Raw genomic sequence first — 23,439 nt, forward strand, 5'->3', positions numbered from 1 at the left:
AATAAATTAAGTACTCATTTACACTAAAAAAATTTAAAATTTTTAGTAATAATATGGTTAACCAGATTGAAATAGTGGAATTGTTAATAGCACAAGGAATACCCATGTTTATTCCTGTTATGTATTTAGAAGGATGAAAATTATATACTTGAGGCAAATGGAAAAGAAATACTTTGCAGATCAACAATATGTAGAGTTTTCTACAGAAAAAAAATTGTTTTAATTCAACAGAACAAATTATTTTCACAGAAAAGGTCTAAAAAATACAGTAAAAGGTCCTTTGTCTCCTTTGAGAATGACAAATCCTGGAAGCACAGGAAGCACAGGAAGTCTGAAAGAACTGGAAGAACTGTTCTAAGAGAACAAATTACAGGAACAAAAAATTCCACTAGAAGAGTGAACCTACCAATATCACACAAAGAAATAAATCATATTACTATACAGATGTAAGAAGAATACAGTGAGTCTGACTTTATAGAAAACCTCCTCAAATGAACTATTGCCATTTTAAGGGTATATATGACAAAGTTTTGTAACATGCTAACATGAAACTGATGACCAAAATAATGCTGTTCAAGTATGTCTGCCTCTGAGGCACAGAACATGGGAATTTCCTGCCCGACTTTCAGGTTCCCAAACTCAACTGGATGAGGTTATTATCAACTTAGCAGAAAAATGAGATCTAACTGAAATAAACATTCCTTGATCCTGAGCTGTATTCTTAAGAATTATGGAATCATTTTGTTCGGGAAAGATTTTTCAGATCATTGAGGCTAATTGTAAAGCTAAGGCTACCAGGTCCAACAGCAAGCCGCATATCTAAGCACCCCATCTGCACGTCTACGTCTTCTAAACACCTCCAAGGATTATGACTCAACCACTTTCCTGGGCAGTCTGATCCAATGCTTCACAACACCATCAGTGTAGAAATTTTTCTTAATGTCCAATCCAAACCTCCTGTGGTAGGAGGTTGTTTCATTTTGTCCTGTCATTTGTTTCCTGGAAAGAAATAGGGTAGGTCTGTCCCAGAGGTTAGGTAGGTCTACCTATCCCAACGGTCTACAATCCAAGGCTCCAGCCTCAGGACTTTTTGTACACTTTAACACCTTCAGCCCAGGTGCTGATATATTAGACAGTTTTCTTAGTCTTATACTTCTTCAATCAGAAAATTTCCCACAAGCTCTTCTTTTTTATCTCTAGCAACTATTCTTCTGACAGCACATTTTTTGAAAATTGTCTGCACATAGGTATATACTCATCAATGAAAACATCATGCCAAAATCAGGAAAAAAAATAACTGAAGTAAGTTACTTAAAATCACGCTGATGATATAGTTTTGAATTTCAGTTTGTTCATATAGGAGATTACACCTGTACTGCATCCTCTGCTGCACGTATAATAATGAGAAACCTGTAGGTGTACAGACCTAGGCTTTTTGGGCTTCAGAAAAGCAGAACTACTCTTACTTCAGCTTCATGATGCATTGTCAGTTGCGTAAGAGAACCTCATTCAGTAATAATCTCAAATCCTATGGAATTCATAACTAAGCTATATACTTGTCACAATGCTCCAAAAATGTTAGTACAAGATTTAGCCCATTAATGGCACTTGAAAAATCAACAAAGGCTCACCCACCTTTGTATTAATTGTATAGTAGCTGTTGTTATTAAAAATTAATTTGCTATCATCTGGAGTTCTGTGAAGTGTACTCAAGGTATACTCGCCTCTGCATGGGAAGGAAATTGAAATGTGCATGTGCAAAAAAGTAAAGTTCCTAAAGCTTCTTCCATCCCATTACCTAAAGAAAAGAGTTATATGGCATCACATATATCGAATCTTTCAGGATAGGTGAAAGCTTAGAAACAATTACTTACTTATTGCTGTAAATGCACCTTTATGACAGGGACATACAAGAGAAAGCTGATAGAATATTCATTAAGGTTTTTTTGTTGTTTTTTGGGGTTTTTTTTAATTTATTAAGATTTTTCTTTCAAATTCTAAACCAAGTGACTTTATTGTCAGAAGTACTGGGATGAAGTCCTTTCACTGATCACATCCAATTTCTGGAAATAAAACTAATTTATTTGTAATTTTTTTCCAATAAATATGCTAACAGAGTCATAACATTACAAGCACATTGCAAAATGTTGGGACCCCCTGGTAGTGTAGTTTTATTTTAAAACATAGCCACAGCAAAGTAGTTTACAGAGGTCTTTTTTTCCCCAAAAGGGAATTAATGAGAGTCCAGTTGCAACTCTGAGTATAAAGATTTACCCATGTGTTTTTACCTCCTCTTTTTCCACCCTAAGACTTAGAGTTATCTAGCAGGTCATATGATTACTTAGGCATACAGACTAAAATACAGATTTGGCCTCTCTTTCCAGTACATATTTTGAAATTTTTCAGATTAGATATTGCCTCAACTGATGTTGCCAAATGTGAGCTCCATCCATTTTAACTTGTCTTTTAATACACCCATCCAACTCTTCTGCCCTGCCTATCCCTCCTGAACAGCCTGTAGCCATCCAGCAGGGCACTCCACTCAGGGAACTCACTGCACCAGGTTTCCTTTATGATAGTTATGTCAAATATTTGAGACTGGGCCAGATTTTATGTATACTCTTATGTCCTCAGAAATGCAAATTAAACCACAGTAACCTCAGTGTTACTGAAGTAAGTTTTGCCTTTTTTACTACACATACTACCCTTCTTCATTTTTATCATCTTTTGACCACACAAGTATTGGATGACTCAGTTTTTCAGGATATTCTTATATCTGAAAGCATTACAATTTCCCTGTTGCCACAAATAATTAGTAATTTTTTGCAAAATATTTCCAATACCAGCATAAGAAATTATGCTTCTAGGGAAGTCTGTATGAAGAAAAATCTGTTAAAAAATGTTCCTTCTAGCAAGAAAGGATACCTAAGGCTAGTTCCATGATTATTGATTACATGTGATACAAGCTGAGGAAACCTAGCTGCTGGGACAAAAGAAACATTACATGGAGAAAAGATACAGACTCATTTCTTTAAATGAGTTTTACCAGAATAAGTTTTGTGACTTACTCATGAAACTCTTTGTCAAGATGAAGAAAAACAGCATCTAACCCACCAGCATCATGACTCCAAAATGCTCTTTTTTAATGTTCTGAGACTACAGGTTTTTCAAAGGCTGAGATCTGGATTAACCTGTCTCCTTATCCTCTCTGTGCAAGTGGAGCTAAATAACACACTAATCTTCCTTACTTGTAGGGAATATAAATTTCAAAGAAATAGGAGTGATATTAAAATATTCCATCCTTTAAAAAATAAGCTATAGAAAAGAGTAATATTTAAAATTTATTAGAACACCTGCTCTAATAATTTAGAGCAAATTATCAGTTTGAATAGAGATCTCTAGCAACACAAAGTGAGAAAAACAATAATTTCTGATCTAAATATAATCCACCTAAGCCATGTCTACTCTTGTGTTTATGGTGTTCAAGAAGCTTGCAAATTTAAATACACTTCCATAAAGTTTTGGAATTTTATACATTTTACCAGACTTTAAAAACCAAGGAACAACAAATTTTAAGCAAACACCTAGCATTTTAGGCAAATACCTAGCATTAAATCACTTGAAAGGCTTCATTTTCTTTAAGAAAAACCTATCAGTATTAGTTGAATTAAATAAAATAAGGCAAAACAAAATAACAGAGTATAACCTTCTGTAATAATGCAATTATTGTACTTAAATAAGTATTCCTGAAAGACGACTGCTCTTGGCTGGAGGAGAGTTGATTTTCTTCCCAGTGGCTGGCATGGGGCTGTGCGTTGGATTAGTGAGGAGCACAGGGCTGACAACACAGAGATGTTTTTGTTATGGCTGAGCAGGGCTCACACAGAGCCGAGGCCTTTTCTGCTTCTCCTACTGCCATGGTGGTGAGGGGACTGGGGGTGCCTGGGAGGAGACACAGCCAGGACAGGTGACCCCAGCTGAGCAAAGGGAGATTCCAGACCATGTGGCATCCTACTAAATACATGAAGTCGGGGAAGAAGGAGGAAGCAGGGAGACATTTGGAGTGAGGAATTTGTCTTCCCAAATCACCACTAGGTGTGTTTGGGGCCTTCTCTCGGAGAGGGCTGAACCTGCCCACAGGAAGCATTGAATTCCTTGCTTTTCTTTGCTTGTGTGTGAGGCTTTGTTGTTACCTATTAAGCTGTCTTTTATTTCAACCCATGAGTTTTCCAGCTTTTACCCTTCCAATTCCCTTTTTCCATCCTGTTGGTGAGGGAGTGAGTAAGCAGCTGCATTGTACTTGTTTGCTGGCTAAGGTTACACCATGACAAACACTAAAGTACTGGCAGAGAAATTGGAACCAAAAGCTTCTATATATCAAAATTTAATTTTTCAGGTTTTCCAAGGTATTATTTTAATATGATCTTTTTATAGTCAAGGATCAGACCTGTCTTAAAGCAGTCCAGATATGGTTTAAATGGGAAAACAATTCCATCCTTCTTGTTGAAGAGTACTTCTTGCATTTCAAGCTGTTTCTAAGCAACTTCATAAGCAGGGCAATACTGAACTTGAGTATATACAGATTTGGAGTCATGACTGTTCCTTTAAGAGAATGTTAATATGGAGTTCACTTTACCAAGAAACAGTACAAGATAAATATGCTTGTATTTTACACTAACAAGAAATACATCATAGAAGCTTCTGAAATTTTCATAATGCACTTTGAAATTGCAACCCAAGGTACAGAGCTCATATCGTTTTAGTTCACCAAGATTAAACTACTGCTTGAACAAGGCTTTTAGTTATCATTAGTTTACTGTTGTTAGCTTAGATTTTACTAGTGTGTTCTGTTTGCCAAATAGTAAACAGTCCACACCAGAAAATTTTATTCAGCGCAAATAAATATTTGACTCTCTATTCAGAATAAATAAATATATCCAGTTTTAATTCTTTAATAATAATAAAAAAAAGGTATGCACCACAGTTTCTTACCTTGTTTGACATACATTGTTTGGCCTTACATTCCATATTAGTTCTACACCTACCCCAGTATCCTATCTGATGTCTTTTTGAAAGAGAATGGTTAGGGAAACTGTGTTAGAAAAAGACCAAGCCTAAAAGTGATCCACCTCCACTTCGCTAATACTCCTTCATTAAAATCAAGTTTAAGATATTCTAACAGAAAGGTTTAATTTGGGTTGTTACATTTAGGATTAGAAACACTCATAGTTAATTTTATTAATTTTTGTGGTTTCTTTCAAAGTATTTATACAACAACTTCTTCTGCTTTGCATTTTTTATTTCTACATTTTCTGAAAAAAAATACTCTTCTTGGCTTTTGAATGCATGCCAGTTATTATTTTTTTCTCTATGTCTTTCTGGATAATACCTAATATTCTATTTGACCTTTCACTGCTGGCTGTTGAGGTGATTTTTGCAGATGAACATTCACAATGTCCAGCTCCATTCTGAGCTGAAATTTTTTAAAAAACCTTTACCGCATACTTATAGAAATTTTTTAACTCACATGTACATGTTTTGTTACTTGTCAACAAAGTAAGTCAAGTATAGAATCTTTTGAAGCATCTTAGAATCATAGAACTACAGATAATTTGGGTTAGAAGGAAACTTAAAGACCATCTCATTTCAATCCCCCTGCCATGGGCAGGGAAACCACCACTAGTCCAGGTTACTCAGAGCCCCATCCAGGCTGATGTTAAGATTTAAAATCAGTGGAATGATTAACTTTAGGAATTTAATTTTCTTTTTTTCAGAAACTGGGCTTGATTTGTCAATGCATTACCTTGTGAACAGGTATCTATAAAGTGCCCAAGTAAAGGTAATTGAGAACAGTCCCTGACAATCTCTATTTGTGCCTTAGTTCAGACTAATTTTTAAAAGGTAGAAAACTACAAGGGAGGAAGAAATTCTGTTTTATATCCTTAGGTCCCTCAGGTCAAACAGGAAATAGAATTCCTATCATTTTATATAGGGAATACTTTGAATAATGTTGTTGCAGGAAGACAGGGAAATAAATTGCTATATATAGTGATTTAGTAAAAATATTGCAATTTCTTGCCATCATTAGCTGTCGATTTTTTGAAACATGAACTAGTAAGACCAACCTGCTCAAGTTAGATGTTCATATTCTATTAAGCAATAATAATCAAAAACTTATTGCATATAATTGTAAAAATATAACGAGAAATGCAAGTAAAACAAAGGGCATGCAGCAAAAGCCATAATTTCAGGATGGTCCTCCTGTGTTTGTACATCACTATTTCATTAAAAAAAGGCCTACACAAACTACTGTGTCAACAAAAATATATGGAAAGTTCTGCTAAAGACATATTTGATAGTTAACAAGGCACTGCATTAATATCTAAATACTCAAAGAAGACAGGAAAATTAAAAAGGAAAGAAGGAAAATGAATAAAAGTCTTAAAGAAAATCACACTGAGAAACAGAAAGCCAAACAACCACCCAAATATATTCTTTTATTAATAAACTCCACAGATTAATTTATTACTATAACCATGTTCTCTCCACAAGACTTATCTTTTTGAAAATCAAAGTACAATTTAAATACAGTTAAATTCTGTTACTTCCATCTACACATAAAAACCTCAGAAGAATTATTTGAACTCAGATCTCTTGAACTGCCAAGGTAGGGGTAGAAATTTAAATGATAATGGCATTCAAGATTGTAATCTTATAGAGGGGTCAGATAGGGCTACTACCTCTCTGTGTTCATGCTTCACCAGGTCACTACTATTGCTTGAGTTAATTCAATCATAGCTCAAGGTAAAAACTTGATATAAACCAGTTCCATAACAAGGACATCACGCTGACATTTTATATAATGTTGCACAAGTACACTCTTTTCCAAGAACACTTATGCCAAAGGAGTTGAATAGGAAATTGGTTTTGTATACCACCTCACTCTTCCATGTCAGAAATCTTCATATTCTGTGACAAATGAAAAGTTCTTTCAAAATTTCATAAAAAGCAATGTTCAAAATATTTGTGTTCTTCAACCTTTCTCCTCAGAGTCAAATAGTCCAGGACACCACAATGTCCTGGAAACAAATCAATCAAGAGTGAATTACTTAATCACAGAGTTTGGAAGAATTCTGTGGAGTTTGTCTAGTTCAAGCTCTGTTCAAGCAAGCTCAGAGAGTAGTTTGTCAAGACAGTGTCAAGGCATGTTCTGGACTTATCAATAGGCTACTCCTCAGTCTCTCTGGACAACTTGGCCTTCAAACACTTCAAAGAGTGTTTGACCATCTCTCAAACAGAAAATAATAATCATAATCACAATCACAATCACAATCATAATCATAATCATAATCATAATCATAATCATAATCATAATCATAAACAAAATTTAAAACATTAAAAAGGTGTTTTCTTGTGTTCAGATGCAATGTCATGTGTTTCAATAGTTAATGTATGCCCATTGCTTTTTGCCTTGTCACTAAGCACTCCGAAGCAGAAACTGGTTCCATTATGAATACTCCCACAAGAGGCATTTATACATATTGATACCTCACCCCAGAGCCTTCTCTTCTCCAGACTAAACAGTTCCAGCCCTCAACCTTCTCCTGTATGTCACACACTCAGTTTCCTTAATCATCTTCATTCTTTGCTGTACTCATTTAATGATTCATGATTTTCTTGTAGTGGGGCACCCAGAACATAACACAGCACTTCAGAAATGCTTCCAATAGGGCTGAGTAGAGGGAAAGAATAGCTCTGCTTGACAAATTGGGAGTGCTTTCACTAATGCTGTCCAGCATCCTCTTAGGCTTTTTTGCTACAAAGACATACTGCTGCCTCGTGCTGAGCTTGTTCACTGGGGTGCCCAGGTACTTTTCTGCCCATTTCTTTCCAGATGGCAATCTCCAGTGTGTACTTTGAGTAGTTTGGTGTTTTCCCTCTTGTTATCAGGTCCCAAGACCATTTATCAGCAGATCCACATTTTTCCTAGTCTTCCTCTCACTGCTGATGTACCCGCAGAAACCTTTCCTCTTGCTTTGTTATATCTTTCTCCAGATTCAACTGAACATGAATTTGGCTTTTGCAACCAATCTTTGTATGCTCAAACACTATTTCTATATTTTACCTGAGTCACATGCTCCTGTCTTCCCTTCTTGTATGCTTCCTTTTAATGTTTGAAGTTTATCAGGAATTCAGGAGTTCTTTATTACGTGCAGGCCTCCTCCAACAGCTACTTGACTTTCCCTTTGTTGGCATGTTCAGTTCTTGAGCTTAGAGAAGGTGATCCATAAAAATCTACCAGGTCTCTTAGTCCACTCCTCTCACCAGGGATGTATCCCATTTCTAGAAAACCCCTTAACAGGCCAAAGCCTACTCTATAGGAGCAGTGGTCTTGTTATTTCTCTTTTCCCTCCTCTCGTGATCCTGAACTGCACACATCCCAACGCCTTCGCAGCTGAGACTGTTGCCCACATTCAACTCCTCTTCAGGTCTCCTTGTTTAAGTATCAGGTCCATTTGATAGCTCCTCTTTGTTGGTGTCTTGATTACCTGCAGGAGAAGTTGTCATCAAAGCACTTCAGGAGTCTCCTAGGTTGCATGTGCCTTATTATAAGACTAAGACCAGTAAATGTGAGGCTTCCTGTTGCTCATTTTTGATCTACAACCCCTTCTTGACGAGGGCATATGAAGAAGACCCCTACCACAACACCATTGATGTTAGTCTGACCACTAACCCAAATAAATAAGTTTTCAGCTGGCTCATCACCTCACAATATGCAGAGCTCCTTTCCTTTATTTCTGCTGCTCTCCTAAATAAAAGGCAGCTTTCCTCCTCATTTTCCTTCTTAAAGAACCATTATCGATCCATCACAGCATTCCAGTCATAAAACACAAGGACTTCACTCCCCTGCTGTCCTCTCAGAAGGATTTCACTAAAGTATTGGCTGTACTGGGATAGGCCTTTCTCAATTTCTCCTGTTGAAACAGATCATTACCTATAACTAATTACTTCTGAGGTGGGTAGGAAGAGACTTACACTTCATCTACATAGATAAGTTACAGACTAGTTCTTGTCCAAATTAAATATAAACCAGAATAGCACAATGCATGCGGAGAGAAAAGCAAGGAATTGAATTATTCTAATGAGAAATCCAGTTTTGTATCCAGGGTAATCTTCAGTGAATGACTCATCAGGTCTCATCTACATTTGTATGGGAAATTTCAGTCTCCACAAATTGTTTTATTTTCTAATGATAAAAGTAAATTTAAAATCTCAGCACACACTTATTATGGGATGTTGAAAATGCAAGCTGATACTGTCAGTGTCTACAATAATGGAACAGGGTGTCATAATGCAGGACATGCTCTGATGCAGAGTGAGTTAACCAGTTTTGAACTAGCCTGCAATGACTCAGAAAGAGAGGAGTCGTCTCTCAAAGCTGTATAGAGCAACAGCAACTACAGCCAGACTAGAGGTGATGTTTCTGCAGCTGCTCCATGAAGCAGTAATTTCTATAAAGAAAAAAATTACTTCTTTTTTTTCATAGAATTCCATGATGAAGAAAGGTACCCTGTTCTAAAGAATTAATTTTCTAAGAGAAAAAAGCAACTCAGATAACCTGCTTAATTTGTCTTAAACTGATGTAAAATGCTTTGAAGTTCTGACATACTGAGTTTCAGTGTTGAAAAACCCACAAAATTTGGTTCATATTGGAATGTACTGTAGGAGCTGATCATCAAAAAAATTTTTGTTAAGCAGTAGGTGTGGTAGAGGAACACACTGATAAAGGAAATGCTTCACTGTGTATTATTATGGTGGGCAAATCCAGTCAGTTCCTTCTGCCATGGCAGCAGAAAATACATAGCATGGTCACAAAACTCAACTTTCGTTACAATCTAGACAAGACTAGATGGAATTAATTGAACCAGAATACCCATTTGCAGGCACCAACAAGCCCTGTCCCTGTCTTGACAAATGCAGTTTTTAGAGGCCAAAACAGGGAACAAAAATAAAGAAGCAGTAGCAAGTATGATATATAATTGCTTGAGTTTTGTGCAGTTTGGGGATGGTAATATTTTATGAAAGCTGTCTGACTCCCAGTGGGGAATCCTTCATTTCCAGCACCTCTTCACTGCCTTCAAACCTTGCCTAGCTGTTCAACGTATGGGGTAGAAGAGAAGAAACGGAATTTCTCAGTGTGATAGGTAATCATGTATCAGAGCAGAACTTCCGGAATCCTCAAGAGAAAAAAAAGGTTCAGCTTTTACATATTAATTAGACTGAGTGATTCAGTTCAATATAACTCCAAGTAATACTTCTGCTCTGTCATATCAAAGTACTAAAATTTATCACTATTCTAGCTTATAATACTTTAATATTTCATATTAGAACTACAAAAATGCTTTTCTATCCCTTAGTATCCACTGGCAAAAGTACTACACTTTTTAAAGATCATTTATAGTTATTTTCTGAGTAATCTCATTCATTTTTTTGGGATTGCATAAAAATTCTACTGGCTCATCTCCTTAGGCACCCATGCATATGTCATGCTTCTTTTTGTTTCAACTTCATATTTTCTTCTGAGAACCCTTAAAACAAAAATGAATCAACCTGCCCCTGCTGAAAATGTGTACAATTTTTCTCTACTACAAAGCTCTTTCATCACATTATTTCTTGTTCTGGTGCTCTGAATTCTGAAAGCAATGTAACAGATGACTCACCATCACCTATCAGTCATTGTCATCTATTCACTTATTGAATTTTGAGGTTCTTTATTAGAAGTTCACACTTTATCTCCCATTTAATCTTAATTCATGTTTTGAACTATTTCTAATTGATTTTTTTCTGTTTTCATTATTAAACTGCAATAGTTAAGCAACACATAAAAACACTGATGTTGAAAGTTATTACTGTTTATGTACAAAAGCCAAATTATTCACCTGTATTCATATTTTGAATGCATTCAGAACTCAGTACTAAAAAATTACCCATACCCCTAGGTGATCGTGCTGTTTCTTCTCTATTCAGGTTCATCTGTTGGCTTTTCTTATGGATAACTGTCTGTTTTCTTCTAAAACATTTGCACTGTACAAGTACGTATCTTTTTGTCAATTCACTGAATATTTGCTCTTTACATGCAAATAAAATCCCCATAAACTTGAATTTCCCAATCTTGATTTAACAGTATATACAAGAATACACATAAATTTTCAGGCCCTTGTCCCTCTGTCCCTTGTCTTGTGTAAAAATCAATGACATTCCTTCTCCACCTGCACAGCCTAGAGACATGCTAGATTTTTCTTCCCAGTTCCCATAGTAAATATTCTTGTGGGAGTAAGTCTTATACACCCAAAATTATTTAGTCACATATCGTGCATCCCTAAAATTATTAAAATTACAGCTTATTGATAGTGTTTGAAATTTCTGACATTCCATAAAATAATTTCTTTCCACTATTACCTTTTTGTGAAAAGTTTCTCTCTTCACCATTCCCCTCCCTCAAGGTTATGCAATTCATGATTTATGAATTTTTATGCTTGCTCTTTGCTTGGTTTCAAATGGATTACTGCAACATGGTTTCTAGTAAGAGAACTAAATGTCATAATCTTTCCTTTCTTTCTGTGCAATAATGTTAACTCATTATAGACTCAATCTTTTCTAAAATACTTTTAATAATTATTTGATTTGTTTAAAGTTGGCAAATTAATTTTGTTTAACTATTTCAATGTACCTTTAGGTCTTCACTTGTTCTGCAACCTCTTCTCATTGGACTGTTCCATACAAATGATGACACTATGGGACTTCCAAAAGCATCTCCAAATGCTGAATTGATAATTTCACATTACAATAGGAATTCCTTGTACTAGATTCAACAGCATTTTTGTGTTACTGTGGATATTTTCATGAAGAAGAGGTTGAAACCTGGTGAATTTTTATTTTAAGTCTTTCTTGAGAAGAAGATACAGGAAGGGTTACCGATTTTCAATTTAAAACATTTATCCCTTAAATCTGTTCCAAACTCTTCCAGTTCTTGTCATTAGTCTAACTGTGCTTGCATCACTTTTGATGTACTTTAAAACCCTAGCAGTAATAACTTACAATAGAAAAATCTTTAAAACTAAATAATTTATTCCTGACACTGCTGTTACTAACTTTATTATAAGACCTGTAACTGAGAGAAGAAAAAATTTCAGTTTTAAATGTACTAGCAAAAGATCATTTACCTATAACAAGACAAAATACTGGACCTCTTGGGTCACAAAGAGGTATGTATACAGTATTTTTGTGACCTCTTGAATCACAAAAATACCATATATAGCACAATAGGTTTGGAGCAGCATAGCTGGAAACCTGCCTAGAGGAAAAGGACCTGGGGGTGCTGGTGACAGCAGTTGAGTATGAGCCCAGGTGGCCAAGAAGGCCAATGGCATCCTGGCCTGGATCAGCAATGGTGTGGCCAGCAGGACCAGGGCAGGGATTGTCCCCCTGTGCTGGGCACTGGTGAGGCCACACCTCGAGTGCTGTGTCCAACTCTGGGCCCTCACTGCAGGAAAGACACTGAGGAGCTGGAGTGAGTCCAGAAAAGAACAATGGAGGTGGGGAAGGAGCACAAGTCCTGTGAGGAGCAGCTGAGGGAGCTGGGGGTGTTAATCCTGGAGAAAAGGAGGCTCAGGGGAGACCTATCACTCTCTACAACTCCCTGGAAGGAAGTTGTGGCCAGGTCAATCTTTTCTCTCAAGTAATAAGCAATAGGACAAGAGGAAATGGCCTCAAGCTGTGCCAGAGGAGTTCTAGATTGAATATTAGAAAAACATTCTTCATTAAAAGGGTTGTCAAGCATTGGATCCAGCTGCTCAGGGTGGTAGTAGAGTCACAACAGAGGTATTTAAAAGACATATAAAAATGTGGCACTTGGTAGTGTTAAGTGTTTACAGTTTGACTTAATGATCTTAAAGGGCTTTTGTAACCACAATGATTTAACGTTTCTCTCTCCTTTAATCATATTTTAAAGCTTAACTCCAGCATCTCCATCAAGTTTTGTTCCTCACAATAACAGCAGTACATTAAGTTCAGTTAGAACAGAAATAAACCAAGAGGAGGTTTATGTTCAAATAATAGCAAGGTATTTTTTCTAGCTTAATGTGAGAATTGGTGAGGGGAGTTATTTAAATTTAAAGATTAATTGAAAAACACTGGGACATAAAAATATAATTTTCCTATTGCATAACCTAAGAGTTCAGCTGTAACTGCTCATTTATTTTTCAGTTCTCCCTCCCTGGTGATTATCAGTTTTATATAATTGATAAGTCCACATACACACACAGAGATTCAAACAAAAAAAATGCTGCAAATGTCATATATTTAAAGAAAAATCTATACCATATTTATCAAATAAATGAATTATTTTAATTTCCACATTGGACCAGACTTATAACAAACTATTTCAAACTTGGTTCGTGGTCAGCAAAAAAAAACCAAAACAGAAAAATAAAAGTTCTTAAACACAGAAACATGAAATTTTTATCGTTCTCAAGTTTTCTTCAGCATTAATTTTCACAATTTCCAATATTATTCCAGATCTATATAAAAATAATCTATTTATAATCCAAGTATGCAAAATTTGGGGTTAAAACAGCATATTGTAACAATGAATTATGGATTATTTTAAGGTATTTAATACAAAATTCTTGTAGTTTGGTTGGTTTTTCAGTTTTTTTGATCCAGGCTGCGCTCATTTTCCTTTTGTAATGCAAGTATGAATTCTCCAATATCTTTTAGGACATGAAGTGACCAGCAGTTCAAATGATAGGTCCTGGTAAGATCTCAGCAATCTCACCAATTTGCATCACTGATTCACATTTTTAAACAGGTCAGTATAGTGACAAGAATTACTAACCCAAGATAAATTCTGTGTTTCTAAGTACTTTTTAATTTAGACTGATTTTTAAAAGCTGCAAATTAATTTTTAAAGTATTTTATTTTTACAGGAATCATAAGCAATGTTAAAGTTGTAGACTGACTAACTGGGTTGCCCTGCCACAGAACCCAAGCTAGAAACACCACTGAAGAGTCTGCTGGCCTGCCAAATTTCCAGGAGTAGTTTTGACAGTTACCATGCCCTTTACCTGTTTTTTCTGTACTCTTGACACTTTGCCAAATGATTTGGAGAACAAGTTCTATGAGGAGTGTCTGAGGAAGATGTGGTTGTTTAGCCTGGAGGAAAGAAAGCTCAGAGGAGATCTAATTGCTCTCTACAACTACCTGAAGGGAGAAGAGCTTAATGATGTGTTAGTCTGTATTTTATCCTCAGTAACAAGTGACAGGACAAGAGTAAATGGCCTGAAGTCGCACCTAGGGAAGTTTAGATTGGATATTAGAAAAAATTTCTGCATTGGGGTGGTGGAACAAGCTGAGTAGGCAAATAGGGGAATCAATGTCCCTGGAAGCCTTCTAAAAACATGTCGATGTAGTGCATAATTTTAATTATTCTGTGATTCTATTTAACTAGAAAAAATTCCCTCGTTGCACTCGGAGTGTAACCCACCATGTAGTATTTTTGGGAAAGCTCATTCATGAATTAGCACTCAATTCCTGGCAACATCCACTTTAAGAGAGAGAAATGTTAATCAGTAATGTCCCAATTGCTTTTCCTAGATGTTCATGTAATTATATGAGCCCTCTAAGCTCTCTAAGTACTTCAGTAAACTTAGGATAATGAAATATTGGAGGAAAATAGATCTTAATATTAAAGCATCACTTCAGAGGAAGTAAAATGGCTTAGGAAAAAATCAGATACTTTCACCTAAGGAGTCTCCTATTGTGAAGATAGGACCACAGGAGTTAATAACTCTGTATAAAATCCCATAATGGTAACTACATAATTTAGTATGTATTCTAACATTAATGAACTGGAAAAAAATGTCTTTTTACTGAATAATTGTGACAGTCTACTGATACATCACAGGTTTCCTACAAATTCCCATGAAGTTCAAGAAGAAATAATAGAAATTCACACAGAAAATGATAACCATTATAAAATAATGAAAGACTCCTCAGGTGCTGAACATTTACTTTGTATCAGAGCATTAAAATTTATTTGGCACATCAAAGCATTCTCTGCTGTGAGGCCCCCAATAAAGAACTGTATCATTAGGAAAACTAACACTGCAAGAAGTTAACATCTCTGTTTTCATTTTCAGTCTCAAGATCTTGAAGTTTGAGGCTTGGGATAGGTATACTATGTGAGACTGAAAATATTTGGCTCTATGTAGTCCATTTTTCCTCATGTATGGGATAGTTAGTTTCCTGTACATTCTCAACGTTAAACTATTTCTAAATGAATGATCAGAAATTTTATTACTTGCTACTTTTATGACAAAAAGTATAAGATTTTCAGTGAAAATGTATAATTTACAATTCACAGAAGCTAACCTCTACAAATAAAAAGGCTTTTGGGTGAAAAAACATTATGATAGAAAACATATACCTTACATATGCTTATAAACATATGCTTATAAGAAAGCAATGTCTTCGTTACAGAAAACATACCATTTTGGTCAAAATAATGGGTGCATACAAATAAACTACAGAGCCTAATTTCTGCCTTGTGCATATTTTCCCTTAATGTTCCCTCAGGTAAAGAACTTTATGGCATCAAGAAGGAATCAGAATTCACCCCAGTTTTACATACATAGTATCTTTAACACTTTCTACATATCATGAGATGAATTGGATTGGTGCTGCAGGGTAGATCACAATACACAGATACATTTTACACAGTAATTTATTTTTCCTCCATTTCTGCATGGGATAATAAGGTTCTCATATGCTCTCAATCACCCAATTACCCATCAAGCTGCTCAAAGCAGCACTGGGCTACCTCAAAGTGTACTGTATCATCTTGTAGTCATATGATGCTATCCAAATACTGCAATACAACAAAAAAGGAATTGTTAAAAATGTCTTAGATCCAGATAAAACAACTAAGGTAGTATATCACTATTTGTACTCTTAAACAAAAATTGGTCCTGAAAGCACCTCTTCAACTCTTGTGAACTGAAGCTGGTGAAAGGGCTAGAAGGTATGTCCCATGAGGAACAGTTCAGGATTTGGAGTTTGTCTGTTTGACCTCATGGCTTTCTGCAGCTTCCTGAGGAGGAGAGATGGAGAGAGAGGTGCTGATCTCCTTTCCCTGGTATCCAGTAGGTATAGTTCAAGGCTGAGGCAGGGGAGGTTTAGCACAGACATTAGAAAGCATTTATTCACTGAGAGGGTTTAATAACCCAGAAACAGGCTTCCTAGAGAAGTCTGTCAGTGTTTAAGAGACATTTGGACAATAAATGCTAAGGGCATGCTGCTCTTAGCAAAATGCTATAGCTTTTGGTCAGCCCTGAAGTGGTCAGGCAGGTGGACAGGATGATCATTGTAGGTCTCTTCCAACTGAACTATTCCTATTCTATTGTATTCTAATTCAGGGAGCAGACCTAAGGTTCTGCCTTTGCTATTTAAATCCATGTACAACAGGGACTTGTGTCAAAGGTAAGCTTATATTGCCAGAGAAAAAAAAACTTTTATTGAGTGAGTGGTGTTTTCTTTGAAATGGGAAAGAATAAATCCTTTTACTAATCAGCAGGACATACAGTTTTTTGATTAATTACCTTCTGGAAAAAAAAAAATTTATGAAAAGCCTAAGGATGAGGAGACAAAAGTCCAAAGCTGGGAGTAGGGTTCTGCAATGTCTGGATATAAAGCCAAGTACTTTTACAAGTGTTGAGATGAACAAAAATACTGTGGAAAAAAGAAACCACTAATTTCTACTGGCATAGCTTTTCTTTACATTAATTTCCTCAAATAGGACTGTTAAACATGAAGCAGCTACTGATGAAACAAAGTGGTTTTATCTCTGTCTGGGACATACTAAAAGTTCAGAAAAGAAATTGATGTAATTATAAAGTTGATGCAAAAAACTCAAGTAGTTTATAATGAATGTATGAAAGAGTTATGCTTAAATTCTGTGCAATACAAAAGTGTGTTTATACAAATAAGCAGCAGTAAAGATACTAATTTTTAGTTACTGCTGTTTTATCAGTATTGGCAAAATAGACCCTTGTTTTCTAAATATTGGTACTCAGATATAATATACAAATCAGAAATAATCTACATACTACTTCACAGATAGAATCACTTTAGAGGACACTGTGTCACCATCAAGTAAAGTACTTATTTTAAGCATATGTTTGCAGGTGAGACTAGGCTTCAATTTAATGTCCTTCCTATACTGTGGTACCCGAAAGTGCCCCAGCACTCGAGGTGAGGCTGCCCCAGTGCAGAGCAGAGCAGGACAATCATCCCCTCCCTTGTCCAGCTGTCAGTGCTGTCCCTGATGCCCCCAGGACAGCCTTGCACCCCCCCCCCCCCCCCCCCGGCTGCCAGGGCACTGCTGGCTCATGTTTAACTTGCCATGGACCAGAGCCCCAGGGCCCTTTCCATGGCACTGCTGCCCAGCCTCTCATTGCCCAATTTGTACATCCATGGTTTCCCTATACAAGGTGCATGTCTCAGCATTTACCCTTAAACTTCACACAAGCAAGACTGATTTGGGCCCTCTTCTTTATATGAGCTATACCTTGTATGAATTCACTTTGCTGTACTACCACATTGCTACTGAATGTTGTGACAAGATTATGAAATGCATGATACATCCTACTGGGTAATGACATAATTTAGCAAAAACAAATGAATCATTAGTAGCTGTTTAAAACACAGTCCTCCACCTGGCCTCATGTTCCTTTAGGGAACATTTCAATCCACACCCAATCCTAATTAAGTCTTGCAGACATGGTAAGCAACTGCTCACTTCTCCATCTAAAATTTGAGCATTGGGCTATTTTAACCTCTCCCTCTATACTTCTTAACTACTCAAGTTATAAAAAGAAATAGGCACTGTAGCTAAGTCTATTAGCCAGAGTTTGTACAGCTTTAGTATTGCTAAGATCTGAGTGTGAAAAAACCTTGGAAACAAGATTTCAGTTAGGCTAGACATAGATTCTACTGGCTAACTTGGAATTTCAGAATTTTTCAGAATGGTAGTAAAAATTTTTCAGAATGCCAGTAAAAAGGTAATACATGTCTTAAGACTGGAGCAATCAAAATACCTTAACTAACCACTGATACTCGGTAATTTTTGTCAATCAATCTTTACAGCATTTCTGTGCATCTTTAAAAACCTCCTGTCTTTCATCTACCTTTTCCTGCCTAAGTTTTTACTAATTATCACTTCTATAATGTTGGATTCTTATCTTAAATATGTTAATATTAGCAGCAAGTATGTACATGCAAGCTAGATGCAAAAACTAAACCTTACATTCATATTTTCCTATCCCAAAGCTCCATTTTTTCTTACAGGCAATATTAAAAGGGAAAAGAGAACTCAAGTGTGGAATATTTGGCACAGCTTTCATAATGTGTTTCTTCAAAATACGATTTTCAAGGTCATTCATAAAATGGTACTGAGCTTCAGCTTCTTAATAAAATGTTTGAGCAGGTGCAGTGACAGATTGATTCAATTTTTGTTTAGAATATCCTCCACAATTACTGTCAAACACAGCAAAATTAACCCCCCACACTCACAATTTTAATTAATTTATTCATTCCTTAAATAATTAAAAATGTGATCAGGTTTTCAATTAAAAATATGACTAAAAAATATGACTAAAACATTGCAAGTAGCCATTTGATGAAGAATTAGAGTTAAAGGCCATGATTATTTTCTAACAAAAGCAATGGCATCAATTAAAATAATATATCACACAGAAGGATTTGTATCTGTTTAAAAAATTTAACAGTATACGAAGTTCAGCAATTAAAAAAATCCCCAAACTGGTTTTATGATATGGTAAAATAGAGACCTGCTTTTAGTACTTCCACCTAGTAATAGCAAAGTATGTGTTTAGTATCTATTCCACAAAAAATAAATCTTGTTAAACCAGTGTGTCAAGTAACCTATCAGACAGCAATTTGCTTATAAGGGATTAATGGAGTGCTTTGGTCAGGAATTGTTCGGAATTTTTCATTCTAACAGGACCTTCACCTTCCAGGTCAACAGCAGAAGGCCTGGTGGTCTGTCTGAAAGCCAGGGGAAGTCACTCTTCAATACCTGCAAATGAGTTCTAAAGACAGCCATCAATGCCCCCACTCACAAGTTTAAGACAAGTTGCTTCTCAAATTTCTATCATGCTCTGTACACATTAAAAAGAAACAGCAGACAGTTGCAACAAAGCAATGATTGAAGACTAAGGTAGAGAGATTACATATTTTCATTTCCACTGAGTACAGATTATCTTTGCCAAACGCTAGTAAAATATAATGCTAAGTGTAAGTCCTTGGCTTCTATACAGCATGAACTGAAAAGAACTGTTTTGTTTCTTCACAATAAATGCCTCCCTTTTTTTGGCTGCTCTGCCAAGTTAGGAGACATTTCTGCCAGTTCATTTTCTAAGTATGTTTTTCTGATCCTTGCTTCTTTTCAACTGCACACACTAATAATACATGGTAAATCCTTGAAGCAAAGTCCATTGTTCTTTATACAGGCAACCCAGAGCAGAGGGGGATAAAACAAAGTTAATGTAATGTTTATCAGGATGCCCTCAGACTCTGTATACAAAGGTCATTTACTCTACCCTCCCAAAAAATAGTACTTCCCACAAAATAACACATCTGAGCATACATATTTACTTTCTGCACACATAAGGCTGAATTCACACTTGTTTGAAGATTTATTTTAATTGCTCCTCTTACTATGGCTTGATGTTATGAAACTGTATTTACTGCCCTTCACTTTCCAATGCTTCCTGAATTTAAGAGGATACAACATCAAAATTTCCTTCTCTTCAACTATAGAAGCTAGAAAGACAATAACTTTCTAAGCTATTCTTAGGCATTTAAAAAAATCAAATAGCAACAACAAAACTCAACACTTATTTAAAAAAAAATAACTCCATGCTTTTACAGTATGTAAACTGCATAGCTATACCAGAAGAAAATACACTCATCCAACTCAAAAACTTCAAAAACAATATTTACAGAATTTATCCTTTGTTCTAGACTAGCTTTTAGACCAGCATATGTAGGAATGTGCATACAATCAAGGGCAGACCAAAATACTAAATAAAGCACTATGAAGAAAGTTGTACAGAGCAGTTGAAAAGTGGAGTTCTACTATATGGCATCAAATCCTGAAAGAACTAAGAGCAGTCCAAGATAGCTGGACTTTCAGTGTAACAGAATCAGGTGGAAACAAAATTACTTTAATGGATAAAAATAAAATCATGTCCAAGGTAGCAGTAAACTTTTAGCTAGGCCAAGTAAGTTATTAATTCAGATGAAGAAAAATTCCATAGAAAGCTAAAGTAATTAAGTTAGAGGGACAAATTAACCTCTAGAATTATTCCCCTGAAGTAAAATTAGCTAAGCAAAATCTTAGTTTATTCTGTTATTTCCAAGAGAATCGATACCAGCTGAAGCAGCCCAAGAGCTCTCAGCTGGTCAGAGAATGGTGGCAACCATGCCATGGTTGTGTCTTTATTCCCCATGTGGGCCATTTACTTTAAAGCAGAATTCATGATCCTTGTAGGTCCCTCAGAACTCAGAATATTCTGGAACTCCTGTATGCTACTCCATAGCACACATTATAAAGTCAATAAACTAATGCTCTCTTTCCAAATCATATCCATGTAGAAAGAAGTCTCTTCAAAATGGTCACCCATTCCCAATTCCCAATTGATGGAAAAGGCAGAAAAACTTCACATTCCCTAATATCCATATCAATGCTTTATACTAGGGGAAGTCTTTTTTTTTTTTTTTTTATTCCTTCCCCTGTGAAAATACATCCAAAGTCATAACTTCTCCTTCTTCAGAGAACATGCTCTGTTCTGGCAGGAGCGTCCACAATACATATTTTGCACATTCTCATCGCTATCAAAAGAATGTCATTTGAAAAAAATGACACAGAAAAAGGTGTGGGGGGGTGGTGGTTGGGGAATGGGATGCTGGGGAGGATATTGTTCATGTGAGTTTTAGAATTACTGTCTTATATCTCCATGAAACAGTGTGGTATGAGCTCACCACTGGCCCTTAAATAATACGCACTGATGCAACACCATACGCTAGGGTAACAAGCTGTAGAAGACGCTCTTCATATTTCTTAGGATGCAGAGAGGAAATTGGACCACCAGTTTTATCAAACTGGAAAAACGCAACTAACCAAAGTTATCACTCCTCCCCCTACATCCACTCCTCCTGCTGAAAATCTTCAGTTATAATATCTTGTCTTCAACCTAAGGCTGTGAATTGCATTCTCTTGGAATCACAGCTAGCAAATTTTCTTTAGCAACATCCATGCTAAGTAATGCAATCAAGTTTATGTTGTGTTTGTGTATATGTATATATATATATATATATACGTGGGTATGCAAGAATTCTAGTGGGGCTAGTATCTGGGCATAATGTTACTTGAATGTAGAATTTAGAATTTAGTTCATAACAATTTCTGTCATTGAACCAGCTTCTGTACAGAAAATTCCTAGCAGAACATTCAGTTTTTATGTGATGAGTTCTGATCTCCTGTCTCTGGTGGCCAGCCAAAAACAATCTGTTTAGTTGATGAATCATAAGCCTATGACTTTATAAAAAATTTCATGTTCATAAAATTTTATTATGGAAAGATCGCAGATCAACATACATGAATAACATGTGCATACTTCATCTCTTTGATATACTTATCTTATTAAATTAGACAATCTAATTTTTAACACTTATTATATATTAGCTTTTCATTCATGCTCTAATCAATTTATGTCCTATTTGATGTAACCTTTAATTTCTGTATTCCCTTTTCTCTTCTCAACCTGTATAACCCACATAAATTATTTATATATTTTTCTGTTATTGTAGTGTTTCAATTTCATACTTGAATATAATAATATTCAAAATCCCATTATGTTGTATGGATCTCTGTCTATCATCATGATAGAAATTAGGAACAAAGGAGAAAAAATTGCAACTATGCTTTTAAAAGAGCATATGTGTGGCAAAACCTTCTGGAATTTGTAGAGAGATTTAGTGGAGCAGAAGTATGTATTTATGAACAACTTCAATATGCAGATTCTTCTTCTTGCCTGTGTTGTAAAAAATATTTAGAAACATGAAAACTAAAGTCATAGTAATGATAGAAATAATGTTTTCAAGTACTGAAAATATTTTATTTCTAATATCAAACATTTTCAATGCTAAAAGGATCTTGCCTAATAGATCAATTTCTGTAACAGCCAAAGAACTCAAAATCAAGTAACATTTTTCTTTTCATGGAACATTAGATTGATGCAAATGAACTCTGTTTCACAATTAACTCTCTTATCAAAAATTTAAATATTACTAAAAATCCATTTGTAAATTTATGGTAATCTGAAGGCTAATTCAGTTAAAATTGCAGAACCACCATGGGTGGCCAAAGTTGTCAATGACAACAAGGGCTTTTTCAAATACAGTAATAGCAAAAGGAGAACAAAGAATAATGTGGACCTATTACTAAATGAGGTGAGAAGAACCCTGATAACAGAGGAGAAAGTGTAGGCAGAATTACTGAATGTCTTCTTTTCATCGGTCTTCACTGTCCATACCAGGCCTAAGATGTTGACCTGGGTCTCTCTGACTCACAAATCCAGGATAAAGGAATGTTGGAAGGAAGGCTTTCCCTTGGTCAAGAAGGATGGATTCTGAGAATGCCTTGGCAAACTTGAGATTGCCAGATCCATGGGCCCTGACAAGATGCATCCACAAGGGCTGAGAGAGTTGGTGCACACCATTAGCAAGGCTAGTCATTATATATCACCTTTGAAAGGTTGTGGAGATCAAGAGAGGCTCCTGAGGCCTGGAAGAAAGCAAGTATCACCCCAAAACACCAAGAAGGAGGACAGAGAGGCCTAATTTCAGTCAGCCTCACCTCAGTCCCTGGAAGTTTCTGTGGATGAAAAGGTGATCAGGAATAGCCAGCAAGGATTCACTGCAGAAAAATCATGCCCAACAAATCTGATTGACTTTTATGATGAAACAACTAACTGGATGGAGGAAGAGAGAGAAATGGAACCTTCACTTCAGCAAGGCTTTTGACACTGTCTCGCACAGCATCCTTGTAGGAAAACTCAGCTGTGTGCTCTTGAGTGGATGAGTGGACAGTAAGGTGGATTGAGAACTGGCTGAATGGCAGAACCCAGAGGCTTGTAATCACTGTCCCGGGGTCTGGCTGGATGTAATCACTGTCCCGGGGTCTGGCTGGATGTAATCACTGTCCCGGGGTCTGGCTGGATGTAATCACTGTCCCGGGGTCTGGCTGGATGTAATCACTGGCCCGGGGTCTGGCTGGATGTAATCACTGGCCCAGGG

At 36.1% G+C, this 23,439-nt stretch overlaps 1 protein-coding gene and 1 long non-coding RNA gene across 6 annotated transcripts in view; one reads left to right on the forward strand and one right to left on the reverse strand.

The window, feature by feature from the left end:
- The window catches only part of PDE4D (phosphodiesterase 4D), a 527,299-nt gene that overhangs the window by 378,863 nt on the left and 124,997 nt on the right, over positions 1-23,439 (reverse strand). The window lies entirely within an intron of this gene.
- LOC121468141 (uncharacterized) overlaps positions 1-23,439 on the forward strand; it is a 231,237-nt gene that overhangs the window by 28,700 nt on the left and 179,098 nt on the right. The window contains exon 3 of one of the 3 annotated variants that reach the window (XR_012053049.1): positions 11,029-11,310. The exons of the other annotated variants lie outside the window; for them this stretch is intronic. This is a non-coding gene — a long non-coding RNA (uncharacterized lncRNA). Of the gene's footprint in view, positions 1-11,028; positions 11,311-23,439 lie in introns of those variants that run through there. 3 annotated transcript variants of the gene reach the window in all.

The sequence above is a fragment of the Taeniopygia guttata genome, chromosome Z (genome assembly GCF_048771995.1).
Source record: "Taeniopygia guttata chromosome Z, bTaeGut7.mat, whole genome shotgun sequence".
Lineage (NCBI taxonomy): Eukaryota > Metazoa > Chordata > Aves > Passeriformes > Estrildidae > Taeniopygia > Taeniopygia guttata.